The sequence below is a fragment of the Lissotriton vulgaris genome, chromosome 6, assembly GCF_964263255.1.
Source record: "Lissotriton vulgaris chromosome 6, aLisVul1.2, whole genome shotgun sequence".
Classification (NCBI taxonomy): domain Eukaryota; kingdom Metazoa; phylum Chordata; class Amphibia; order Caudata; family Salamandridae; genus Lissotriton; species Lissotriton vulgaris.
This window is the reverse complement of record NC_141694.1, coordinates 1,117,133,446-1,117,160,047: the sequence shown is the minus strand read 5'-3', so window position 1 is coordinate 1,117,160,047 and position 26,602 is coordinate 1,117,133,446.

The following is a 26,602-nucleotide window of genomic DNA, read 5'->3' as shown; positions in this document are numbered from 1 at the left end:
GTGTTCTTTTGAAAAATAGTGCTTAAGTTTCAATATTATGAGTGATGATATGCTTATATTATGTTTTGTCTTTTGAATTGTCTTACAGATCTAGGACACTCATAATTGAGTACATGCACTTGAATGTCTACGTGCAGCTATTACAAGTTTGTAATTCCCTTTTTCTACCTGGTTTTTGGTTTGGTGCCTTAGGGTGCACCCCTACCAAGGTAAGATTGTTTGTTGCTCCTGAGGAATGCTGAGCCATATTGAGGCTCTATAGCTGAAACATGTCGACCCCTGTAGGACATAGGGTCCAAATTTGCACGATCCTATATATGTCCGTTTTTTCACTTTGTTTTTAACTGAGTTAGAGCTACCCCCTTATTAAAAAGAATCTATTTGGGGAGCAGCCAATACTCATTTTAACTTGCACTTACCTTCTGATTATTAATCACTTACTAATAAGAACCCGATGAAGACAACTGGCTACCTACCTTGTGGAGGTGCCTGAGGGTTCTCTTTTTCACTCAATACCAGCACTTCTGGCTACACACTTTCCCTTTTTTCCCCCCTCCGCAACATGTCTTTCTCCCTTCCTTTTTCTCTGGTGGCGGAGACTAATCTACCTGTTCCTAAATACCTTCCCCTCCCCGGGGTTCATAAATGTGTTTGGGAGTGTTTCTTCCTTTTTAGGTTGCTCTCTTGTTGTTTAGTCGTATCTAACCTAAGGGGTATGAGAGTGTTCTATATTACCCTTTCTCTTACGTTGTTTACATATATGAAGAAAATCTAGTCAAGAGTTTCCGGACCATAAATACATCACCCAGAGAAAATGTTGTGGTCTTGTTGTCATTGATTTTTTTTCAGTCTATAGCTCATGGTAAATTCTAAACTACTAACACAGCAATTTTATACCAGAAAAAGCTTTTTCGCAAGGAAATGATTCCATAAAGAAATCCTTATTGACAATGATATCTAACCGGTATCCGAAGAAATGGATAACTTCATGATAGAACATGTCTGTAGGCAAAAAAGCACTCAATTGCCCCATCTAAAACTAGCAGGCAAGTGGATAGAACTAATAGATTTGAGTGGTTACATCTTGTTAATATTTATGGTGTAACAGATGGATGTTGTACCTTGTTGGAATTCTGAACGAGCATCTGAGAAACAACCAAAATGACAGGGGCTGGAAAGTAGTGCAAGAGAATGGAGCATCAATTAAGTCAAGGGTGAGGCTTCCTAGTTCTTATGATGCACACCACTGCTCCAGTACTTAATTTGTAAAATAATAAGTGCCAGGGTTCTGACCAGGAGGCTACTGCAGCAAGCATCTGAGATATCAATGTGTCTTTTATGTAAATTGACCGGGTTTAGCAAATGACTATTATATATAAAAAAACAGTGTTTGCGTAGTATTTGCTGCTCTTGAAGATTTCCTAATTTTAGTCCATATTTTACACCATGTGCCCATAGACCAATTAACTCCCAAATCCTGTCCCTAAGAAAGTTCCACCATAGTTTTTTCTTGTGTAATTCACGGAGACTGTAAGTAATTATAAATAACAGATGCCTTGGGGTTAATATGTAGAAGAGAATGTAATTTGTCAACTGAGGAAGATGTGGTATCTTTGGGAGGGTTTGATAGTATGTATTGGGTATGAGCAGTCAGAATAGCTTATTTCAAAAAAAGATAATTGGATTGTAAAGACTTGGGTAGGCCAAAACATCCACTAGCCTGCGAGAAAGACATAATCTGATCTCCTACATATAATTGAAGTATCCAAATTGAACCTCTCTGCCTCCAGGATTTCCAGTAAAAATGCTTGCCATGTATCAATATCATAGTGTTGTGCCATATTGTAGATTCAGAGAAAGAAGTTAAATTTCTAGAGTTTAATGAGGAATTGGGTTTCAACATTTTAGATGCTTTTTTAATTATGGGAGTCGATATGGATTGTGGTTTGCGGGAAAAAGAAAGATATTCTTGAAATGAGAAAGGAGAGAGAAAAGAGAGTTCAAGTTTAGCCCAAAGAGGACAGTCCTCGGAAGGGTTAAAAAGCCAATTCGATGCTTGACGAAGCAAAAAAGATTTTTGTTTTATAGGAAAGTCAAGGAAGTTAAAATCACCTTCAGACTTCGGACAAATTAATTTTGATAGATACATGCATGAGTTTCTATTGTTCCATAAAAAAGAGGACATTAAAGAGCTTATTTTCTTGAAAAACTTTAACTGAATGGATATTGGAAGATTGGAGATTGTGTACCAAACTATAGGGGCTAGCATCATCTTAATGGTGTCCAAACAACCCCGCCAAGATAAATATAGTAGGTGCCACCTAGTGGTTAAAGAGGATATTCTCTGTAATACAGTTGTCCACACAAGTAGAGTAAAGTGTAAACTTAAATATGTAATAAACTGAGGGCTCCATGTGAAATTTGAGACTGCGAAATCGTCTTTAAAAGTATATTTTGTTAGAGGTAATATTTGCATTTATCTTTATTTAATTTATGTCCGGACACAGCTGCAAAGGAGTCTACTTCATGTAGGAATGCGGGTAGAGAAGACTGGTGTTGTGAAATAAATAGTAATATATCGTCAGCATATGCCGCCAATTTAATTTGAGTATCTTTCAAATTAAATTCATGGATGTCCTTATTTTGATGGATCTGTGACAAAAAGGGTGCTAAGGCCAAATTAAAGAGAAACTGGGATAATGGACAGCCCTGATGAACACCTCTACCTAAGCTAAAATAAGAAGACATAACACCATTTGCACATACAACCGCTTTTGGATTTGAGTATAAAATTGATATTAAGGACATGATTTTAGGTCCAAATCCAAACCATTTAAGAGTCTGGAAGAGGTACGACCATTCTACTTTATCAAACACTTTTTCTGCATCCAGCACTACTGCTGCCAAGGAATGTGGGACAAGAGAAGATTTGGATAGAATGTAAAAAAATAAACAAGTGTTAGCTGTGATAAGGCAACCTCTGACAAATCCAGATTGTTCCATTCCCAATAATACAGGTAAGTTGGATTCCAAATGCATGGCTAGAGTCTTTGAAAAAATGTTGTAGTCAATGTTAACTAAAGATATGGGTCGAAAGATTTTACAATACCTTAAATCCTTCCCTTCTTTGGGAATAAGACAGATAAGGGCATCTGAAAAAGAGCCTGATGATTCACCTGAACTTAGAAAAGAATTTAATAGATTATGTAAGTTGGGAAGTAATAAATATGCAAAATGTGTGAAAAACTCAACAGTAAAACGATCCAGGCCTGGGGCTTTATCTTTTTTGAGTGACTGTAGGGCTGTATAATGTTACTTTTGTGATAAGTCAGTTTCTAAGATAGTAAGATCTGGTTGAGCAGTAGGTGATCGCTGGATACCAGACAAAAACTGTGATATATGGTGCTCTGAGGGAGGAATTTCTGACGTGTAGAGTGTCTTATAAAATTGAAGAAATTTGTGTAAAATGTCATCATCTTTAAATTTCAATGTTTGTTGCTCGTCCATGATAGACTCTATACTAAGTTTATTATGTTTAACTTTCAAATATTTAGCTAATACTTTGCCAGCTTTATTCTGAGCTCTGTAAAATTTTGCACTGGACTTTAATAAATATGTTGAAGCACTATTTGTTGATTCCTTATTGAACGGAAATTTTACATTTATAAGTTCTGTTAAGAAATATTTTGACTTTGATGAATAGTAAGAAATCTCCAGTTTTTTTTATCTTAGCTAAGAGGGTTTTAGTGAATTCTTGTGAGTTTTTACTTTTTTTGGAGACATATCCAATGATAAAGTCTCTGGCTGATGCTTTATGAGCTTTCCAAACCACATGAAAATGTAAATTATCAGTCTGATTAAACAAAAAAATATTCATTAAAAAAGGAGACAAAAGAGGAAGGGAATACGGGATCTAAAAGGAGAGCTTTATTAAAACGACATTTACGGGAAGTTTGAGGTTTCTGTAAAATATCCAACCGAATGGTAATAGGAACGTGATCAGACATTAGAATGGATCCAATATCTGCTGCCATTAATGACTGGGATACATTATGTGAGATGAAAAAAAAAATCTATTTGTGATTGAGTATGATGGACAGGAAAGTAATAAGTGTATTCCTTGGCAGTAAGATTACAAAGTCTGCAAAAATCTATAAACTTATATTGTTTAATAGTTTGTATGAAAAGCTTACAAGCTTTATGAGGGACAAAGGAGACCATTGAGTTCCAATCTAAAAAAGGGTGAAAAACTTGGTTGCAGTCTCCTGTGAAAATGAAATTATCATCCATGCAATTTGCTAGTTGTTGAGCTAAGGATATCCAAAAAGAGGAGTCTCCAGAGGTAAAGTAAAGAAACCGGAGCATTATCAATCAGTAGTTTAGTAAACAGCCATCTACCATCTTCATCAGAACTTTGTGAGAGTAATTTGACAGAAAGCGATTTGCGACATAGGGTTAGGACTCCATTTCTTTTCCCATCTCCTGGTGAGTAGAAACCCTCCCCAACCCAAACTCTCTGTAATTGAATTGACTCCTCTGCCATTAGATGGAATTCCTGTAAACAAGCAATATCTGCCCCCAGTTTAGCTAGATGAGTCAACACTCTTTGCCTTTTAATAGGTGAATGCAAACCTCTGACATTCCAGAGAACAAGATTTAAAGGCATAACATAATTGAATGAGTGAATAAAAAGCACCAATCAATGTATAAATATAGACAGCAAGAAGAATACCAATAAACAAACCAGCTATATGCAAAATAGTTCCAACATGTTAGAAAGAGAGAAAAAGAAGAAGACAGATGTAAGGTTACATGTGACATTTGAGGTACAAGGGAACAAAATACATTGTGCTTATGACTGAAAAAGAAATAATAGGATGAGAATAAATAAGGGAAATATAAGGAAGAAAGTAGGGAGAAACAGAGGAAAGAAAATATGTGAAGTGAAATAGTATAAAGAATTAAATTAGAAAAGAAAGACAAGATAGAAATGAAGAAGAAAGAAGTTGCTGTTAGAAGCAGTAGAAGAAAAAGAACTGTACCTAAAGGGGATCAAGAACATACATAGGTTTGAAGACTTCAGGATATACAACAACAAGACAAATAAGCCAGACAATACGAGGAGGGAACCTGTGAAGAGAAAAAATGAGGTTAGAACTGTTAAAGCATGTTTGAGTTGAAAGCACTCTATCATAACTTTAGGAATTAACATTACAAGGTTACAATACGGAACAGGAAAATTCCAATAAAATAAGCAGGCCAATATCTAAACTGTTAAACATTGTATCAACTTTACAAGAGTTGTAACATAACAAATATATAGGGGCAGATTTATGATAACTGGCTCATCCCCAGGGATGCGGCAGTTATTTTGCGCCACTGCTCCGCCACCCATGGTGCGCCGCATTTACAATGCGGTGCACCATGGGGCAAAAACGGCACAGATGCGTGACTTTTCTGTGCCGTAAAGGTGGCGCATTGCTGGAGTTGCGTCACAAGCGTGACGCAGCTCCAGCAAGGCTCGGGGGTGCCCCATCTTTACAATGCTGCGTCAAGACCTACGCCTGCTTCAAGCAGCCGCAGGGTTTTGACGCAGCATTGGCCTGAAAGTGACTGATTGAAATCTTATAGATTTCACTCAGCCACTTTTGCGAGGCGCACCTGCCCCGGAACGCCCACCCTGCGCCGGAACGCCCACAAGTGGCGCAGGGCTTTACAATGTGATGCATCTACCTAGATGCGTCACATTGTAAATGGGTCATAGGGATGCGCCACGTTTACGCCGCAGTTGCGTGACGCGAACGTGGCGCATTCCCAACATAAATCTGCCCCAGTAGGTTGTAACCCAGAAACAGTCTAAGAAAGGGTTCATCTGAAGCTTGTGTTAGAAATGTCTATCTTTTCCGGCCACTGCGAATTAAGGAAACTTCTGAGCTTGACCGTATCATCGTAAGTGATGGTATTGTTATTGAAGGTCCCTCTGAACAGGCATGGGTGAAATAAGCCAAACCGTACACCAATAGAGCGCAAAGCTTGCCTCATGGCTACAAATTCTGTGCATCTGTCTGCCTTGGGCATTGCATAATCTTGTGCGAAAAAAAGCTGATTGCCTGATGATGAGATTCACTTCAAGGATCTAACTGCTGACAGTACCCTGAGAAGATCAGTGTATTCAAGAAGGTAGAGTATAACTCCTCTTGGTTTGCACGTGCTGGAGGACGTTGAATGAAGAGGACCCAATCTGTGAGCATGTTGAATGTTCAGAGTAGTATTTTCTGGTAAGTTGAGCACCGTTTTGAAGTAGGTTATAGGATCAGAGCCTTCTGAGCCTTCTGGCAAACCATATATGCAGAGATAATTCCGCCTATTTCTGTTTTCGAGGTTTTCAATCTGTTGCTGTAGAGATGAACCTGAGATTGAAGAACTTTGCCTTTGAGTGCAGGTTGAAACTAGGGATTTCATGTTATGCTCAACCTTAGTGATTCTCTGCTCTATCTTTGCCCAACCGTCTGTTAAAACTTATAGTTTTGAATTTGCCTCCTCCACAAATCAGTGCAGCACACGGATCTCCTCCAGGAGTAGATCCATTGAGACTGACGAGGGTTGTTTTGGCGGAGTTGGAAGTTCCTTTTTCAACTGTTTAAATGGTGCTTTGGTGGTTGTATAAGAGGCAGTGATGCTGGAAGCAGAAGCACTTTTAGGAGAGGAATTCAAAGAATCCTTCATAGTGGCAAGGTGAGCATAAAGATTTGAACAGGCGGCAAAAGAGCGATTCGTGGGAACCATGAACAACCTTGCTGTTTTCAATCTGCCCATAAGAGGTGTCACCTGAACCAATATCTCCTCAAAATAGCAGATGAGCGAGTGGTCCTGTTAGCACTGGTAAAATCAAATTCCGCAACTCTAGTTAGGAAAATGCCATCTAGATGGGATGTGTTGCTGAGACACAACCTATAGGAAATATTGTTAAACACTTCCAGATGTTTGTCAAAAATATTCGTAATGACTAGGTGTGAAAAGGAAAATGGGATTATATATCTATTCACCTGCACCCCCTCAAGTTGTGAGAAAGAAAGTCAAATGTTTTTCTGGAGATAGCAAAGAGGCAAACAATGCTGCTATGTCTAAAGCCTGCCCAAAGGGACCGATGTCAATAGAAATATGCAAACTAATAAGCATAATCCAGGCAGGCAGACATGTTTTGAGCAGAGCATCGCAGAAAAAAAACTGTTGAAAAAATGTAGGAAGCAACACAATGGCCGCTATCATTGAAAGCCCTAAATTTCTTCATAGTATTAAGTCCCTATAATAATGTTCAATAGCTATACCGTTGCTTCAGGCTACTTATTAAAACAATAAAAGAGCCTCACAAATTATGAAAAACCTGAGAAAGAGGACTAGCACACAGAGAGAAACTCGCCTCAGTTTATGAGCGTTCCTAAAATGGCGGGTGCCTTATCATCCTGAGGGAAAAAATGAGGCATTGAAAAAGAGCGCCTCTAAAGTTACGAAAATTCCTTCATCGGCTGCATCCAGGGTTGCTACGGCTTCCCGCTCCTATTGTGTGGTTCTCCTCATTGAAGCATCATTAAATCCTTTGGCTTGGCCGCCGTCACTGGCCGAGTCAAGGGAGCGCAGCCATCTGCCTTGGGCGCTAGCCACGCCCCTGCGAAAACAACTACTAATCATCTCTCTGGCCTGCAAGTGTGACAATTCAGATTATTCCAGGTCCCCAATGCTAAAGGAATGGCTGGGGAGACAGGTATTAGTCATTTTTAATGTGTGTTGTATTTATAAGCACCCATTGTTATGCTCATCTTTAAATTAGATGAGCAGCGCCACCATGGGGCAGACTTTCATAAGTGCAGTGTTGACAATTAAGTGCTGGTGCTGAGCTCCTGAAACCAATTAAGTGGGGTGGGGAGCACTGGAAACCACTGACTCAAATTAAGCACTGCACTGAGTGAAGCTGTGGTGGCCGTTCAGCAACATATCCACCGGTGAACCCTGCGTTCAGTCCACACTTGTGACTAAGTCATCTTCAACGAACAAAGCAAGTAGTCCCAGCTGGACCATTACAATTTTGACTCACAGCTAGCTACACCGTAAGGTGTGTCAATCAACAATTATCTGCAAATCTGGCATAAAAGAATTAATTTGTTCTCTTCATGCTGTGTGGATAGCAGATGGTACTGGATTACTGCATCCAGTTAGGTCATTTACTTGAGAAGCTTGTTCATGCAAGCTGCTGATCCAGAAACCACAGTAAGTGAGCATAATCCGTGCCCCTCCTGCTGAAAAGCATTGCACAGAGAAGCCTGCAACGACCAGTAGGAATAGTTTACTACCATATCAAGGTATGTGCTTTAAAGTCTTTATTACTATTGTAAATATAACATCATTTACAGTAAAATTAGATCTCTAGTATTTCAGGGTAATTCATTCCATAAATTCCACACATCATTACAATGCAGTTCAGTGATAGTCAAGGAAACATTTAGTTTTCATTAGTTTACTAAATCGAATTTAAAATGCAGCTAAAACTGTTATGATCATACATCAATTATACGTTTATATTAGAAGCCCACATCTTTTTATAGCAGTGTAATCTGTTTTACACTGACTGATGAGTATCCAGAGTTCGTCACAGAGAATCTTTGAATGATTGTACAGCTCATATTCCATCCAGTTTTCAAACTGGGGTGCTTTCAAGGCAGTGTGAGATAAGCACAGGATGTATGCAAGATTACGATGCTCAAGGTATACTAAGTCTTGAAGCATAGCATATACTTTCAGTGTGCATACCATGTTTGATTTAAAAATGGATCCTTAATTGGTAGGCTCATAAGAATACGTTTATAGAGGAGTAAAATGAATTCTATGTGTTTTAAGACACTAAGAAGGCATTTTAAAGGTTTTTGAGGTGTTCATGTCAAAAAAGTCAGGGGGCCTTTTTCTAACTTTAAACAAATATATCCTGCAGGTTAAGAAAACATAAGACTGATCGAGCATCTTAACAACGTCTGGGAGACACTAGACAGCTACTTTGCCACAACAAACCCCCATAACTCTCCATGGGTCGTAGACTGTCCCCTTAGTCAGACTTGGGTTGGCGTCAGCCCTCAGACATGGACAGTAGGTCACCTCCCAATAATATACGTCCCAACTCTGCATGTCAAATACGTATCTTAAACAATGTATGAATATGGAGTCAGTATGCTGTTCTGTCACTGGTAACATGTGCTATACTCTCTGGCACAACTACCGCTCTGCTTGGCTGATATAACAGCGTCCTGTTTGTGGACTGTAATGGGTCCCTTAGTGAACCACTCTTTAATTTCCTTCAATGTCTTTACTTTTCCCTTATTCTGCCGTAGATGTTGTGCTCTGGATATTGTTTTATCACTCTTGTGAGTTATTTTCTTTTATTGTAGAGTCCACAGGTCATCACCTGATCCAGCGTATCTAACTTGCTTATTATTTACCCTGCCGTACTATCTTATCATTGTCTCCGTTGTTTTGTTTTCTGTTTTTATAAAACCCAATAAAAACTCTCTGAAATAAAAAAAACTATCAATAATGTTATTGGAAAACGTGTGATGCTAAAAAAGCATGGAGCCTTGAGAATGCTGGCCCTTGACTCCCCCTTTCTTGTTGGGTGATTCATGTAAAGCAAACACAAACCGACCCTGAGTCCATCCGCTTCATAGCATGGAATAACAGCATCCCAACAGAGCAGGAACAGGAAATGCAGTGAATGAGAAGAAACAGTGGAGCTATCAGGAAAACACAAAACTCTCTCTGACTCAGGTAATTTCCCAGCAGAACCTGTAAAAAACCTTAAAGTGTCATCAGGGCCGGACAGGCTGGAGTGGGCATCAGGCATTTGCCAGGGTGGCTGGAAGGGTAGGGGCTGGTTTTGAAGCAGTGGGGACTGGTTTTGGAGCAGTGGGCCAGTTTTTTCCTGGGGGTGGGGGTCAGTCAGACACAACTGCCAGGGCTGCTTTGGGTTCCCAGTCCGGCCCTGAGGGTCATCCCTTACAAATGAATTATGTAAATGATCAGTGTCTCATGAATGATGTAGACAGATATGGAAAGTTGTTGAAAGCAAGCACTACTTCCCAGCCTGAGGGCATGATTTAGAGATGGATGTAATATAAAATCCTCCAGTTTCTGGAGAAACATCTAAATCCTGAGGATAATCCACCAGTGGAAACTCCTCCACAAATGACATAGTATGGTGGATGAAATGCAACCAGTGGATTCTCCTCCAATATTAGTATTACACCCAGAAATTGGAAGCTTTTCAGATTTAGAGACTCCGCGTGCCTTGCAGTGGTTTCTATGCCTTCAAGGAGCTTCTCTGAAGGCTCTCAAGCTTTGCTGTGTGAAAGCCATATTTAAGGATCCCAAACAGAAAAAATGTTAGCTTATCAAAAACATACTCTGAAGCAAGAGTTTGTTTAAAAAAAATAATCCAAAAACAAATGTTTACGCCACTCTATGAGATTCCTTTTACTCATGTTTGGACCAACAGATTTTTCTTCGCAGTCCCAAACGGGAAAAACTTAAGTTGGAACTTCTGCCCTAAATAGGGCAGAATAAACTGAAGTACTTTGACCAGCAGACCAGTTTTGTGCTCTCTGTCAAAGGTTTTCACCACCAAAAGAGGCAGCAGTAACACCTCCTGCAGAAACATGCCAGGTCCCCTGATTGAAAATAGAGGAGGCGAGCAGGGAGTTTGTCAGACAGGGTACTTCATCATAGACGGTACTCCTTCAGCAAAACTCAAAATAAGTACCTTGGTTGCTAGCAAGAGCATGTGGCAGCATTCCTATACTAAGGTTATATTCACAAAGATTGAGATTTATACTTTACCATGTACTTGTGATTTTCATGTTAGCTATTGTGAGAAAGTGCCACTTTTGCATGGTGAACCTCCACTTTTTGCCTGGTTTTAATGTGTTTTCGAATGTAGTGCACATGGTCCTTGCCAATCAGGTACTCTGTGCCAGTGCTCTATTCTTAAAAAAACTCCCAATTGGTACTTCTGCCCCCTGTAAGTCTTAGGGCCTGAGAGCTGGAGAGGGTCCTTGGGACCTCCTCACTTGGACCATGCCACTGCCCTTGAAGCCTGTATGCCCCGTGTGAGAACAACAAATTCAACATGGCACCCTGACTGGGTGCCATGCCAGCTAACACTGCCTGACGGTATAGGTAAGTCACCCCTTTAGCAGCTCTCAGAGAGCCCAAAGGCAGGGTGCACTATGCTACAGGTTAGAGCATTACGGCATGAGCAGATATGCCCCTACAATATTGGCCACCATCTCCTAATATTTTGAGTGCCAGTGAAGCAATAGAGAAGGTGTAGGCCGGCAACTCGAGTTCCTCAGCATCATCATAACCTCACCTCACTGAGTAGTAATTTACTTTATTCGGCTATTACAACCCTCAAAGTACTCAACAAAACAATCAAACGTTTAAAAAGAGACACAGACATAAATCACATTGTTGCCACATGCATCATTGTCATTCAGGTCTAAAACAGCAAGCAACCCCAAATCACACGCAGAATATAAAACGTTTCAAGTGCCACTTCCAATACAAAATGTGCAGTATTGTTAAAATCTAAGCAATAAGAATAAAACACATAAATATATACAATGGTTACAACAATATATATTATCTATCCTCATCCGGAACATACTAAGCGATAAAATAGAGCATAAGTAAAACAAGTATATATATATATATATATATATATATATATATATATATATATATATATATATATATATATATATATATATATATATATATATACTTTACAAAGAGGCTCCTGCTGGCAATCCAACCGCTTTAAGAAGTGGCCCGTATCCGGCGGAGCAGCCGGAGTCAATATTCAAACGAAAACGGCGTACCAACGGGCACTCAGAAGAGCAATCACAGCGGTCAGGACAAGGTTTCCAGAGCAAAAGGGTTTATTAATTCATAAACCTTGTGACGCGTTTCGCGCTTAGGAAGCGCTTGTTCACACAAAGTCTGCACCACTACAATCATGCTTTATGGACATCGTCACTTCCGTGTCGTGGACATCAACAGTGGACTGATGTTAGTCGCCATCTTTGACTAGTTAAAGTTCGCAAATGCAAAGTTTATCATGTCAAAACAGTATCATACGATACCCAGCAAATAAACGTATGATGTAAACGGATATTCGTATAATGCATTTTAAACAAAATACTTCGCTCGCTAGTGCGCTCAGCTAAAAATTGCATTGTATGTGAAACCAAAGGTGGCAGAAATTTGCCGATCTCTGAAAAGAATATCAACAGAGCCACAGTGGAATAGTGCGCTGGTTAGTGCGCCAAAGATAACACTTAAATCATAGCATATATGTACAATATTCATAAACAGTATTAAAACGAATATCAGAAAATCAATATCAAAGTCCAAATTGACTCATGGGCGATTTGTTAGAGGAAATAGGTGAATAAGTAATGCGCTGGTTAGTGCGCCGCCAGTATACCAACTTCAATCATAAGTAAAGTTTTAAACTCGGCTAGCACTTAAATCATGGCATATATAAACAGTATTCATAAACAGTATTCATAAACAAATGAGTATCAGAAAATCCATATAAAAGTCCAAAATGACACATGGGCGATTGGTAAAAAAGTAATGCGCTAGTTAGTGCGCATATTCAGGCAGTTTCAAGTCCATATCGTGATGTCCAATGTCCATAAGTATAAAAGCAAGTAGCAATCCCTTTTGTGAACTGAGTGAAAAACACCTATATACAATGTCCATAGATTTCAAACGTGTGATAAAGAAAATACGAAAGCTATCGTGAAAAACTTGATGAAATAAATGAATTTACATACATGGATGGAAAAGGAGAGGAAGAAGAGTCATGAAGCAAGGGAGGGACACCACCGATCACAAGCCTGTGATGGGGGCCTACACCTCCATCCTGTATAGTAGAGAAGAGAGAAAGAGAGACATCAGTTACACTAACAGTAAACTGCAGAAAATGCACAGTAAATTATTCATATAAGTGTCTACTCATTTCCTCGTCCATATTATGGCCTTTAGGAGACTTAGTGCATAGATTAATGATGTACTTAGACTCCCTCTGTCTCAGATGTAATTCTCTATTGCCACCTCTGGGACCCAGATTCACCTGTTCCACGATGAAATAGGATAGTTTAGTGGCATCAGAGAAATGACAGGCTTCAAAATGCTTCTTTTTTTGGCCATATGTTTCGTACTGCCCACGTAAAGGAGATTACATGGGCAGACGAGAACATAGACCACAAAAGTGGTCGCACATGTCAAAAATTGTTTGATTTGTACAGTTTTGCAAGAGCTAGGATACCAGTATTCCTTCTTCATATGGCTGTTATTACAGGCCTTGCAGTGGCCACATGGATAGAATCCACACAGATCTACACCCCTTTTGTTCTTAGAATTACTTATTTCATCATGTACTAGAAGATCTCTGAGTGTCTGACCTCGTCTGTACGTGATACTAGGTCTAGCTGGTAGGCTAGCACCTATTATCGGATCAGCTTTCACAATATTCCAATTTTTTACAATGATCTTGCGAATATTATCCGCATTACCATTGTAGTTCATGATGATCCTGGTTTCACTGCCTTGCTCTTCGTTATCAATGGGGGGAGTAGTTTTAGTAAATAGGCTATCTCTTTTGACAAGTTTAACCTTGTCTCTTGCTCTTTGTATCACCCAGTTGGGATAGCCTCTTTCACTGAAACGTTTGGACATGATTAGTTCTTCTTTCTGATAATCTGTGTCTAGGCTACAGTTTCTTTTGGCTCTTAGGAGCTCACCATAGGGAATATTCCATTTTAGATTGTCTGGATGACTGCTCAGTCCATGCAACAGGCTATTGCCCGCCGTGGCTTTTCTGTAGAGGGATGTTTCAATACAATTATCCCTTATCTGAACCTTGATGTCTAAGTAATCAACCTCTATATTACTCATATTACATGAAAGAGTAATGTTCTTAGTGTTTTTGTTCAGCTTTTCAACAAACATTAGGGCCTCTACTTTAGTACCATTCCAGATTACAAAAATGTCATCTATGTATCGTAGCCAAATTATTGTTTTGCCCAGTTCTTCATTAAAGTCAACATTATTGTGTAGGTCGTTTTCCCATGCCCCCATGAACAGATTTGCAAAACTTGGGGCAAAACAAGTCCCCATCGCAGTACCATGCAATTGGAGAAAGATTTCATCATTAAAAAGAAAAAAGTTGTTAGTCAAACAATGTAACATCATATCCAATATCATGGTGGTGTGCAACAGATATCCAATATTTCTTTTTTTCAGAAATCTAGCACAAGCCTCAATCCCTTGTTGGTGTTCAATAGAGGTGTAGAGGGAATTCACATCCATTGTAATCAACAGATAGTTTGTGTCCCATTTGATGTCTTTAAGTTTTTCAAGAAAATCTTTGGTGTCCCTGACATATGAGGGTAACTCCACTACAAAGTCTCTCAAAAAATGATCAACGTACCGTGAAACGTTCTCTAATACACTGCCCCATGAGGAAATTATGGGTCTGCCCGGGGGATCTTTATCACATTTGTGTATTTTTGGTAAAAGATAGAGAATGGGAAGTATGGGATTGTCCTTCTTAAGAAAACAGTACTCCTCCCATTCAAGAAGTCCCCTATCTTTCCATTCCCTTAATCTGTCCCAAATATCCACAACACTCAAATTGTATTCAGCCTTAGATGATGGTTTATAGGTTTTTGTGCAATCCAATTGTCTTTTAGCTTCTTTGATATATTGGTCTCTGGACATGATAACGATGTTTCCACCCTTGTCCGCTGGTCTAACAAGGATGGTGTCGTCAGATGCTAGATCAATCATGGCTCTCTTCTGGGTAAGAGTTAGATTATGTTTAAATCTTCTCATCTTGCGGGGCCAATTCTTACTTCTGAATTCTAGTAATTCGTTCCCAACCACATCTTGAAAAGTATCAATATTGTCATGGTTTAATTTGGGGACAAAGGTAGATTTATTACGGAATTCAGTACTTTCTGTCAGATCTTGTCTGATTTCCATTGTGTCTAGCATCATTAATGTTTCAACAGTATCAATCGGTACATTTGTTTCATTCTCCAAAGCATCCAGAACCATCATGGTATCAATGTCACCAATAATAACTTCATCTCTGGCCTCAATCCTAGTGTTAGTCATAGACGGTTTATTTTTAGTAGGTTTGAGTTTATGCCATTTCTTGAGCTTAAGTTTTCTGCAGAATTTAAAAATGTCAATTTTGCTCTCTGCATAGTTCATGGGGGTACTGGGACAGAAAGAAAGTCCTAAACAAAGGGTTCTTTTAACTTTGTTACTTAATGTTTTAGAGGAAAGATTAATAATGGTTTTGTTTACCTGCTCTTCATCCATGATTAGTTCTTCTTGTACTGAGCTTTTTTGAATCCCACTTGCACTGTTCCTCTTCCTCTGTAGTTTCCTCCTCCTCTGTTTGTATTTCTTCCTCCTCTTGTGTTGGTACCCCTTGGTCTGCCCCTGCGTGCATTTCCGCTCATCTCCTGCTTTTCCTTTATCCTCGTGGATGATCGCGTGGCTTGCCTGTTTTCTTTGAGCATGCGATACTCGTCTAAAAAAGTCGTGCGTTTTCTGGGTAGTGTTCTATCAGTTGACGTGCTGCTCCCTTCTCTCTCAATTAAATCTGATTCAAAGGAAGTGGCATCACTGTATTCTTCGCTTTCTTCTTCTTCCGTGACATTAAATGCAGCCGCTGCTACATCTGATTTTTTGACATCATCGAAAAGGTGGTCGTACTTGCGGCTGTGTGTTAGGATTCTACCCGCCTCATAATCTCCACAGTCACGGTGTAGTTTATATTGTTTACATTTTTTAATATCTTCTTCTGTTACCTTTAGTCTGGATTTCATTTCTTCAATGAATTTAGTAATCACTTCTTGTTCAGAAAATTTCTTTAGATCTTCAGATAGTGTATGAATTTCTTTCTTGATGTTTTCACGGTCAGACCACGCGTATTTCACCAAAATTTTTAACATATTCATAGAGCTGGTGGTGGAGTTTTCAGACCATTCTTCCAACATTGAAGGGTCAGGAGAATCGTAAGAGGGTGTTATATAAATTCTTAGACCCAGTGGAATCATCTTTTTATCAATATAGTCCTGCAGTGAAGTGGCTTCCCACCATTTAGATATCTCAAGCTTATGGAGTTTCTCATACCTCCGTAAATGATCAGTTAAAGTTTTGTCCGCTTTGGTAGTGGGTTTAATCATCTTGCTATTACCTGGAGCTCTTGCAGACAGCGTCAATGCTGCTTCTCTCCTCTCTTTGTCATCATCCATGATGTAAGCGTGGATCTTACACTCAGACCCCTCCGGGATCACTTGCCTTAGTCCTGTGATGTCCTCCCCCTGCCAATGGCAGAGTTCTTCACGGTGACGGGAAAAGGGGTTCCGAGTCCGTTTATGAAGTTGCCCAGTAAGTCGAGAAAACTTCTCTCCAATGCACCTTGCTTCGAGGGGTCGTCAGATACAAATTCCTGGCGCCATTGCAAACTTCCTCGTAGCACACGGAAAATGACAATTGCCGCGTCTTCTGTGCGTTTTCCGTGCTATGTAGAGAGTGCAGAGTTCGGATCTTCTATCCCGTCCCAGCGTAGATTGCCTCAAAATATATACTTTACAAAGAGGCTCCTGCTGGCAATCCAACCGCTTTAAGAAGTGGCCCGTATCCGGCGGAGCAGCCGGAGTCAATATTCAAACGAAAACGGCGTACCAACGGGCACTCAGAAGAGCAATCACAGAGGTCAGGACAAGGTTTCCAGAGCAAAAGGGTTTATTAATTCATAAACCTTGTGACGCGTTTCGCGCTTAGGAAGCGCTTGTTCACACAAAGTCTGCACCATTACAATCATGCTTTATGGACATCGTCACTTCCGTGTCGTGGACATCAACAGTGGACTAATGTTAGTCGCCATCTTTGACTAGTAAAAGTTCGCAAATGCAAAGTTTATCATGTCAAAACAGTGTCATACGATACCCAGCAAATAAACGTATGATGTAAACGGATATTCGTATAATGCATTTTAAACAAAATACTTCGCTCGCTAGTGCGCTCAGCTAAAAAATGCATTGTATGTGAAACCAAAGGTGGCAGAAATTTGCTGATCTCTGAAAAGAATATCAACAGAGCCACAGTGGAAAAGTGCGCTGGTTAGTGCGCCAAAGATAACACTTAAATCATAGCATATATGTACGCCGTTTTCGTTTGAATATATATATATATATATATATATATATATATATATATATATATATATATATATATATATATATATATATATATATATATATATATATATACAATGATAGCAGCAGTATATGATATCTACCCTCATCAAGACCATACCAGGTATTAAAGTGCTGAATGCTTCAGAATCAGTATATAAAACTAGGCTCCAATAAAAATACCATAATATCAATACAAAAGAAAGACAGTTCATTATTACAAATAAGTGGTAAATTAGAGTTCATACTCTTTACATTGGCTTAGTTTTAATAATTGCATTTCGTTTACACTAAACTGCCTCTAGAAATTTACTAACAGCTACCATAGTTCTGGGAGACAGATCAGTCTTTAAGATCCTTAGGGCTATTTGATAGTGTGTAATTCCCAGTTCTCGACAAATAGGGATAATCCACCTCCTGCGAGAGGAAAAATACTCTGGGCAGAAAAATAATAGATGAGATTAATTTTCATCACACTGTATACACATTGGACAAGATAGTGTTGACTGTGCCATATTCCATTTGTGGGTAAATGATGTTACAGGAAGTGTCCCCAGACAAAACTGTACAAAAAGACTTTTAGGAAAACCTGAGGGTATAAAATCCAGGTATTCTTCTAGTAAATGGATAAAATTAAGAAATGTATCAGTCAAAGATCCTACAGAACTTCTAAATATACCTTGGTTGATAAAATCCCAGTATGTTTTTCTAAGTAGCTATATATCACTTTTCTTTAATTTGGTAGGATCAGCCCAAAATCTATGAAGACATAGCTTTCCCATCCATGAAAACACATGCTTGATCCATGGGGGTGATCTAGCACCTGGCAGATTAAGAATTTCACTTAGGAATCCCTGAAGTCAGCAAGTTTTGATGTACAACAGAGACAAACCCAGTAAACCAACACTTTCAAGGCCACCAAATCAGTTACTCTTTTTAGTCCCAGTTCTAGATACAGTGGGATAAGGGGTGTACTATGAGGAAGACATAATACTTTCCTAGCAAAATCTATTTCCTGCCAGTGCCAAGGGCTGAGCATCAACATGCCCCCAAACCTCAGCCCCATAAAGAGCAGCCCCTTGCGCCTTGGCACGGTAAATCTCCAAAACTGAGGACACTACGTGAGACGCTGTTCTCTTTTGCGTCCTCAGATTGGCATTTGACCTATGCTCAGTTAGGAGTTTACTTTTTGTAATCTGGTCAAGCCACTATACACTGTCTATAAATCGTACACCTAAGTAATCAAAACTGTCAACCCTCTCGAGGACATCATTGCCCACCAGAATAGTTGTTTTGCGTTTCTTGACCTCCTTGCCCAATATTATAAATTTAGTTTTGTTCACATTGAGCTCAAGTCCCCCCTCAATGCAAAAGCCCATAAAATGTGTTTACCAGGGTCTGCAGACCCATGGGTGACTTTGAGATGAGTAGTGAGTCGTCGGCGAATAATAAGATCGGTATCTTCTTATTATTCAGCATTGGGGAGTCAATAACACAATTGTCCAAAACTTCGACCACATCATTTACATAGAGAGAAAACAATTTAGTGGTGAATACACAGCCGTGCCTAACTCCCTGCTCAATTGGAATGTGTTAGGGCAGTTCACCATTTGATCCCCAGTGTACCTGGGCATAATTATTCTCATGTAACTTTCTCAATAGATGTACAAGATCGATGGGGGCACCTATGTTCAGTAAGACCTGCCACAAATTAGAATGGGGGATGAGGTCAAAGCCAGCTCTAAGATCTATAAACGCAACATTTAGCGTACCCTGACGTAGGAGCACCGTTTTCCAGTGTATTAGTGTAAATCTATAAATCTGGTCAGCAGTACTCATTTTTGTTCTAAACCGGCATGGAAGAGGGAGAGAATTTGTTTTTCATCCATCCATTCTGTTAGTTTATTCAGGACTTGCAGACTGAAAATGTTTGGGCATTATGTAACAGGTTTATTGGACTATAGTTGGCTGGATTATTAGCATCTCCCTTTTTAAATATAGTTATTATCTTGGCCCTCCTCCTTGAATCAGGGACAGCTCCCCCGGCCGAGATAGGATTTGATAAAAGGTTAAACTAAATTGACCAGATAATTGGCTCAGTCTTAAAAAGGACATCATTGCCCACCAGAATAGTTGTTTTGCGTTTCTTGACCTCCTTGCCCAATATTATAAATTTAGTTTTGTTCACATTGAGCTCAAGTCCCCCCTCAATGCAAAAGCCCATAAAATGTGTTTACCAGGGTCTGCAGACCCATGGGTGACTTTGAGATGAGTAGTGAGTCGTCGGCGAATAATAAGATCGGTATCTTCTTATTATTCAGCATTGGGGAGTCAATAACACAATTGTCCAAAACTTCGACCACATCATTTACATAGAGAGAAAACAATTTAGTGGTGAATACACAGCCGTGCCTAACTCCCTGCTCAATTGGAATGTGTTAGGGCAGTTCACCATTTGATCCCCAGTGTACCTGGGCATAATTATTCTCATGTAACTTTCTCAATAGATGTACAAGATCGATGGGGGCACCTATGTTCAGTAAGACCTGCCACAAATTAGAATGGGGGATGAGGTCAAAGCCAGCTCTAAGATCTATAAACGCAACATTTAGCGTACCCTGACGTAGGAGCACCGTTTTCCAGTGTATTAGTGTAAATCTATAAATCTGGTCAGCAGTACTCATTTTTGTTCTAAACCGGCATGGAAGAGGGAGAGAATTTGTTTTTCATCCATCCATTCTGTTAGTTTATTCAGGACTTGCAGACTGAAAATGTTTGGGCATTATGTAACAGGTTTATTGGACTATAGTTGGCTGGATTATTAGCATCTCCCTTTTTAAATATAGTTATTATCTTGGCCCTCCTCCTTGAATCAGGGACAGCTCCCCCGGCCGAGATAGGATTTGATAAAAGGTTAAACTAAATTGACCAGATAATTGGCTCAGTCTTAAAAAGGTCACCCGGACTTTTATCAGGCCCAGGTGCCTTAGCTAGTTTAAGAGATTGTATTGCACTATTTGTCTCTTCAAGGCTTAACAAAATAGGAATGTTGCACGATTGTTGCTCTGTGGGGGTATAGTTGGGCCATTTAACCGTACGAGGGTTGTTAGTTACTAAAGGTGTGGGGCATCCGTCTGCAGGATAGTATACCCTTGTCCCAAAGGCTTTCCAGCAAATGTCACCTCAAGTGAGTTATGATCACTATCAGACCCTATATTAATTTTCATATCAATTCATAAGGACCACATTCTCACACCAGTTAGTACATAATCAATTACACTGTCACATATACCTCTCTTAAATGTTGGAGCACGCAGGGAATCAGAGGAGGTGCGACCATTACGAGCTCTCAAACCTCTTCCAGTGACCAGGGAGACATAATTTCAGATTTATACCTGCTACATTCCAGGACAGTACATATAAACATGATAGAGTAATAAAACCATCAACAGTGTTAGTGTTAGAATTAAGCACTGAAAGGCTTTGTGGTCTTGTAGATTCAACAGAGGAAGTGATTACAATCCCCATTATCATGTTTTACAAGTAAACTTTGGGTCTCCTCTTGTGCGGCAGCCTTGTTATTGTTAATCCCTGGGGGGGATAATTGTTCAACAGCATGAATTGGACCACAATTAATCATTCCATCCCTCGTTGCCCCAATTCTCATACGACCTGTACTATTATTTGGTGACACATGCCTTTTATACAGCTAATCCTGTGCGTTCATGGGAGATAGTGGAGCAGGGGAGCGGGAATTAGAGACATGAAGACTATCAGTTACGTGGACTGAACCCTCATACTGTTGACCCATCTGATTCTTCAATAATGGAGAAAGTGCTTTTAGTTGTATTCTTGTTTGTTTCCTCTCAGCAAATTCAGAGGTGCATAATTCAAAATGAATTACATTTTCAACCAAAAGATTGGAACATAGAACAATCTGGATGTTGTCATAGTGTGCGGATGGAGTTGAGCACCTTTTAGCAAATATAATGTCAGATCTTATTACAGATAAACAGTTCAGCTCATGTCTTAACCAATAAATCACGTTATTGATCAGTGCCTTAGTATCCTCACTAGTGCCTTTATTCAATTTCGGGAACCCGTACCATGTATATGGACCTATTGGTTTTCTGTTTTTCTCTAGATGGTTGGAGAATAGACTTCGGAGGAATACTCCTCGTAAAAGGAGGGAACCCCATAGGAGGCACAATGATATGATGGTCTTCTGATGGAAAGCTTGCTCATTGTAATCTGGTTGGTGACCCACTGGGGCAGGAGTGTAGGGGGATTCACAGATACAGGTTGAAAAATTGCACCTATGGGAAGTGGTTCCCTACGCCCATTCTGTTTTACAGACATTAAGTAAGTGTTGGGCCCTCAGCGCAACATTTCTCCTTGCCTTTGTGATAGAAACAGGAGCCAATCTGTATCCCTGGCCACCCCAATCAGAGGAGTCTCCCCAATATGCAACTTCCCAGAGCTCCTACAACTGCAACAACAACTACACAAAAGCTTAGATTTAAGAGTCAGTACATTTGCTGATAGTAACCCAAGTTGGGTGCAGAGCTTGTTAATTTTACTGTACAACAGTTCATTGTCCACTTGATTACTCATCGTAGCTGTATGCACACTTAGCGGTCTTATTGACGAAGCAGGGGAGGAAGTGTCCTGTGCAAGGGTTTCTGGTGTTTCAGCTCCAACTGACTCATCCATAGGTTCAATAGGAGCAATTTGATTGGAACAGGGCTCACTTAGAATCACTGTAATTGTTGGGTATAGAGAGCATGGCGTCTTGTTGAGGTAATCAATAGTGGCTGTATCGCCTGGCTGGGCTAATGTGAGGGTTGTGTCTAAAACAGGAACAGGCCCAACTGATTGATTATCTAATTGTGAAGCATGCGAAGTACAAGGGCTCTGAAACAAGGTTAATATTGAAGCAGGAGCCCTAAAGGCATTTCGTGCCTTACAAACATAGCCTGAACTTTCATCATTTTGGCTTTACCTCTAGCATTACTTGATGTAAGCAACTGCTCAACCTCACCAATTAATGTGTCAATATCTGTCAATGTGGATCTATCAATACCAACAGCCCCAGTTCTCGTTCCATGGTTAACTGAGCCTGATTTCTTTGATTTCTTAATATTGTGATCATGGTTCGCAATGTCCCCTGCCTTACCTTTTCCCATTATTGAGCCAAAACAACCAGGACAGTTAAAAAATGCCACAAACCGTGGCCCCCAGTACCTTAGAAGTGCTTCTTGATCCTTACGCTGCAATTGTCAGAGGAGTGGCTCAGCCTCTTCCGGGCTCTGATGGGCACAGACGGGCCTGCCCATGGCCAAGGCATGCCAGTGTGCGTCCCGCATTGCAGGAGCCCTTAGCAGCCTTTATGCACCTTCAGGCCCAAGTCCAGGACGAATGTGGCCCCTGTTGCAAGGTCAAGTGGGGGTTGGAGTCCCCAAGCAGAGCAGTAAGTGCTAAGTGCAGAGAAAGGCTCCTGCACTGTGGGAGCCCTGAGCAGCCTTTATGCGCCCCCAGGTACGAGTCCAGGAGGTAGGCGGCCCCTGCTGCGAGGTCTAGTGGGGGTTGGAGTCCCCAAACAGAGAAGACAAGTGCAAAGTTCAGAGAAGGGCTTTCACACTGCGGTAGCCCTCAGCAGCCTTTATGCGCCTCCAGGCGTGAGTCCAAGACGTAGGCCACCCCTGCTGTGAGGTCTAGTGGGGTTTGGAGTCCCAAACAGACCGGAAAAGTGCTAAGTGCGGAGAAGTGTTTGGTACCAAACTACTCTTTTCAATAAACCCACACTGATGTCAGTGTGGGATGTATTGAACCATGTACCCAGCGGGTACCTCAGAGGCGCCCCCTGAATCCCTACCAACCCAGGTGTGGTCTCTGACGGGCTATGGGCCGCAAGCCAAAACCAGACATGTTTCTGGACCCATGGGTAGAGAGCCTCTGCTCTCTGGGACCAGTAACAATGAACATCCTGGGCGGAGCTGTTATGCCTGGATGAGTCAGTGCTTGAAAAAGGGAAGCTTCAAAGGCCTGCTGCTGCCTTTGTAATGCAACCCCCAGCCTCTGCTGCTAGCAGCAGATGGTAGCCCTGGTTCACACCCGCTCCTTAGGTGTGAAAACCAGTGGGAAAATTAAAAAAGATAGGAGGTGTGCCCACCTCTGCCGACCCCACCCCTCAGGTGGTGGGAAGCAGGGTGAAGTACAGTTTTCAGTTCCCACCATCTTGAGGATGGGGTACCCCTCCACTCAGGGCTAGGTCTATGCTACCTCACACACGAGGATGGTATATTAGAGAGTGTAGTCACCCCAGGTGTGGTGCCCATTGGCTCTATCTGTACTCCCCTAAAACACCTCCTAAATTTAGTATTTAGATGGCTTCCCCAGACCTGTGAGGACCTAAGAAGCAAAAAGATACCATGCAGTCAGACGACAACTGCCTTGGCCTTGTGAAATGTAGCATTGCTTGAAACATACTTCATTGTGAAGGCTTGGTCTTAAAAATAAAACTTCAAACAAAGTATAATTTTATACATTTGGTCTAGATTTCCTTCTTGAGTCGTGTGTCTATTTTTGATCATGTGTGTGCAATTAATGTCTTACACTCCTGTGTGTTAGGCCTAATGCTGCTCGACCACACCACCACAAAAAGAGTGCTTTGGGTATTACGTTGAGGCCTGTACACTTTTGGGGAACCCCTGGACTCTATGCAGGGTGTTACCACATAGTGGTGATATCATATGCAGAGCCAGCTTCTGACATCTATAGTGCTCGAGTTGGGGCAACAAAAAGGGGAAGGTATCAAAGAGTCTTGCAGTATAGGGTGCCTTTTACAATATGCAAGAAATGAAGAATTATTTGATAAGAATCAATGTTCCTAGAAACATTCAGGACTATTTACAGAGGTAAATTTACACATGAGTAAATGAACATGTGTAAATGTATTCTTAAACTTTGTAGTACAGTTGCTAAATCTGGCTATTCACTGTTTCTGAGTTTAAATTGACTGCAAAGTGAGACTTACATGTCTCCAGCCCCTGAAACAGAGATGGAGCCGACTTTACAAGCGTAAAGTTACTACAGCCAAAGAGGACCTAAAACAGTAGTAAATGTATTCCAGCTCAGACTTGGAGTATGTGCAGTACCACACATAGCCACTCACTGGAACTGTAATATTATAATGTGGGGCTTTGCATTTTAAGTGTGTGGGTTTGTCTTTGAAAAATGTACATCTCATGCTAGGAAGTTTCCTCACAGTACATGACGAGGGACATGAATAGTTTTTTTTTCCTGGCAGAGACTGTTCTACCATGTATGGCAGACTCAGACAGCATCAGAAATCCCACTCTAAATAGGGCCAACCCCATAATGGTATGAAGCTGACAGTTCTGCAGTAACTGACCTGCTAAGAATGTCTGATGATGGATCTAGCAAAGGCCGCTTCTTCAGAAAAACAGGTTAAGGTGGGCAGACGACGGGGCACCAGTTGATTTGATGCAAATGTCCAGTAACCAACCATATAGAGCAATGTTGTGTGGTAGCACTTCACCTTAACGGACCTGCTGTAGCACATGCTTGCAGAAAACTCTGCCCATAGGCCATTCTGGCCCTTATTACAAGTGGGTCGATAAGTTCCATTATGTGCAGAAACGCTTCTGTTACTGCTAGTGGTCGAAGTGGGCGGGATCAGCAGGGCACGGCGTGCCCCTACTTCTTTTATTCAACAGATTCCGTTCCCCTACTTTTTTATTTTAAACATGCGTCCCATGACGGCAGAAATAGCCAAGGCCTGCAGAGACGGCTCAGCATTCGTGGCAGTTCGGGGACGGGCATGCAGGCAGAGAAGGAAAATGACTCTTTTTCTTCTTGCCCAGAGAAGACAAGGACAGTGTCCACTTCTGCTCTCTGCTGCTGGCAACTGCCCCCTCTCTCTTTCTTCCTCTAATTCCCTCTCTTTATGACTAGTTCCTTTCCTTACTGAAAACCGTGACTTCAAGAAACGGTTATCACCCTTTCTTTCCTCCTTTCTTTTATTTGTTCCCTTGTGAAATGTATCCAAAAAAAAAACATTTCTGTTGTCTTTTTCTGACATTTTTATTTTGCACATTGCAGCTTCAGGAATAAAAGGTTCAAATTATGAAAAATAAATTAAAAACGCAATAAAGTAAGACAGAGTGGTCGCAAAAAGTGGCCGGATTGATTTTATTCACACCCTAACACATTAGCGTCACTTTACAGAGTTTGCCACTGAAGCACTTCTTTTGTTTTCTTGTCATTCTTTGAACAGCAGGTGGGGAAGTTTTCTCCAGGTGGTGAAGTGCACCACTCCTGGAGGTACTTTGATGCCTGATTGATAAACAAAATGTGTTCACGGATGTGGTCTTTTTAAATCATACTGCATATATTTTGTAAGGATATAAGCAAACAGCATTGAAATGGGTCCCTTTTGGGCCCTGTAGTCATGTCAATTTTCAGGCAAAAGCACTCGCTGATTTCTAAATAGTGAGTGTAAAAGCGTTATGGTAACCATGTTGTTCCTGCTTACATTTCACATGCTTTACTTAACCTTGCATTTCCTATGAGTGTTTGCTTTTTCCAGGACTTTGGAACTTTTTTTTTAGGCAGCATATTGCTCTTGTCTAGTGTGTAATTTGAATTGAGTCGCATCCAGGTGTTTATAGCGGGGCACAATTGGGTTGTAGTTGAAGGCAGTGCAAATTTCTCCCAGTGGGGCATTATGGTGTTCACTGGGGGAGAGTATGTGGCACTATGGTTAGAGCTGCCAAATTTGGAACTGGGGAACCAGGTTCAGCCTTCATGACCAGTCCCCAGACCACTCTCCTGAGGGAGTACATTCCCATGCTAGACCTTAGAAGGCCCTGCAAGACCTTAGAAGCCCTGGTGTCTTAGCACCAGCAGGTGGACCCTAGCGGTGGGAAGTGTAGGTTAACCATGATGCCTGTCTACCACAATCCATACTGCAGTTTACCTCCAGTCTTGCGGGCAGGCCTATGAAGCAGCATACCCTAGAGCAACAGTGACTCTGTCACTGAGGTCACAGGACCCTTGAGAAGGGACGGTTCTAGGATGGTGTGACCGGTATGACCGCACCGGGCACTGACTTTGGGTGGGGGTGTTGTGTTTGCAAGTATATTATGGTTTTAAAAGCACTTGCCACGTCCTTCCTGGCCTGCAGCAATTTTTGGAAACAATAAAAATGCCATGATTACTCTGGTGATTAATGTTCTTTCTAGAGAGAGAGA